Here is a 2,270-nt window from a genome sequence, read left to right as displayed (position 1 = left end):
CCCCCTCAAACCCACAAAGACCCCATCATTTCCTACAGTAGATTCCAAAATCAAGACCAAAACTTGAGTTAGCGGGCCTTGGCATATTCCAGCCTTGCGGCTTGTATTTTGCTTTTTCACACTTTTTATTGTCTTCTTTAATGTTTATCCCTTATTTAGAAGAGGTATAAGTATCATGGTTAACTAGGACCATCCCAGCTTTACCCATTTCCGTTGATTTTAGTTTACTCACTCTTTCTACGTCACATAAGTCGAACACACATTCGATATCACAAACTTTCACAGCACACACACACACACACACACATACATACACACACACACACACACACACACACACACACACACATACACAAGCACACACATACACACACATTACATAAACACACACACACACACACACACACACACACACACACACACACACACACACACACACACACACACGCAAAATTACACTATAATGCGGTCAAAAATTCGTGGTTCAACGTACCCTCAAATATCCCACTAACGGGTGAATCACTGTCACCCATACTTTTGCACAGTAGTTAGTATCAATTTGTCTTAAGTTTATCATATTTTTGTACAAGAATTGAGGCAAAATTAAAAAACAACAACCCTAAAATCTTTTCCGAAATTTATATAAAATACTACAAATCACCGTCATGCGGAAAATGGGATTGTTCACAGTACTTCCTGCTTCTCACAAACATTTTGCGTACCCATACGGCCTGAGTCACAGCTCACCAACGATACTTTTAGGTAGCAAAGCTTTATAGGCATACAGGAAATTGGTTTTATAGTGAACCCACAGGTTACAGTACACGAGCACACGCATCTCTCTCTCTCTCTCTCTCTCTCTCTCTCTCTCTCTCTCTCTCTCTCTATCTGTCAGTCTCTGTCTCTCCCCGCCCCCTCTCTCTGTCTCTCTCTCTCTCTCTCACACACACACACTGTAACAAAGTGAGACAAGCAAGGGCTCGTAACCCTGAGGCATTGTCCTGTATGCCGGAGTCCAGCTCAGTTTCAATAGAACGATTGTGACAAAGGAACCGAGGGAGGTCATTGCGCAATTCGGACTCATCATGGTCACCTATTACACCTTAGGCGTTCCCAAAGTGAATCAGCATCAGGTAGAACTGAAAATCTTAGCATGGGGGCGGAGATTTACACCATCGTGTGGCCCTACTTTGTTAAGTCCTTTGATTCCTGGAGTCCTTGTCAAAAGACACTGAGAAGCGATAGAGTGTGAGAACCCGCTTTGAAATGACATTGACGAATGGGCTTATACCTGTTTTGGAGCTCATCTTTGCACGAGACACAACGAGCAGAGGAGACCTGCCACATCAAGGTCTACGCGTCAGCATTGCCTCAGGTTCGGCCTATTTAATAGTGTTTAAGGCTAGTACTGTACTCTCTTTGGGTACGGAGGTGGTTGGTAGAAGATACCGACCACTCGGAACGTTAATTATAAGAGGTATAAACCCCTCAATGTTTGCATCGTTACGATATAGGGACCTTATAAACGGAAGTCTGTTAACACAGTGGTAGTTATAGCAGAGAGAGAGAGAGGAAGCACGATAGGTGAAGGCTTATGTCGATCTTGTACACTGCTCAACAACTGTATGCTCGACAATTGAAACTTAACCAGTGTTGCAGGAAAAGTGGGCGACCTGTTGCTTTTCGGTCCTTGTAAGTATATGGTAGGACTTTGAAATTCTTTAAGTATAATATTTGAAAATAATAATAGACCTATAGCCTGCTTCTATAACTTGTTTGTGAAATACCATTGTTTATTCAAGTATTAAAATCCTAAAACTCTTATTAGGAGAAGTTTCATAATTCATTGACTACTGTGTGCGTAAACAGTATATCAGAATAGCCACTAGCAACAAGTTTGAACCTGTCTGTCTCTGACTCTTTCTCTCTCTCTCTCTCTCTCTCTCTCTCTCTCTCTCTCTCTCTCTCTCCTCTCTCTCTCTCAGGAGCCCACAGGAGGGGGCAAAGGGGGAGGGGGGAAAGGCGAGGGAGCAGAAAGTGGAGACGAAAGCAGACGACAGATCATGATTCGAAAGCAAGAAAGGTGAAAGGAAAATTTACTTTTTAGGGAACACATTTTTCGAACCCGGGAACTATCAAACGAGAGGCGAACACCGTACCTCTTTACCACAAGTATATGTATGTATGTATGTATGTATGTATGTATGTATGTATGTATGTATGTATGTATGTATGTATGTATGTATGTATGTATGTATGTATGTATACGA

General features: G+C 42.1%; 1 long non-coding RNA gene across 1 annotated transcript in view; it reads left to right on the top strand.

The window, feature by feature from the left end:
* Positions 1-1,460: 1,460 nt before the first annotated feature.
* The window catches only part of LOC118477362, a 7,460-nt gene continuing 6,650 nt past the window's right edge, over positions 1,461-2,270 (top strand). The window contains exon 1 of the long non-coding RNA XR_004858323.1: positions 1,461-1,692. This is a non-coding gene — a long non-coding RNA (uncharacterized LOC118477362). The remainder of the gene's footprint in view (positions 1,693-2,270) is intronic.

Source organism: Aplysia californica, unplaced genomic scaffold (genome assembly GCF_000002075.1).
Source record: "Aplysia californica isolate F4 #8 unplaced genomic scaffold, AplCal3.0 scaffold00072, whole genome shotgun sequence".
NCBI classification, from domain to species: domain Eukaryota; kingdom Metazoa; phylum Mollusca; class Gastropoda; order Aplysiida; family Aplysiidae; genus Aplysia; species Aplysia californica.
This window is presented reverse-complemented; position numbering and strand designations above follow the sequence as displayed.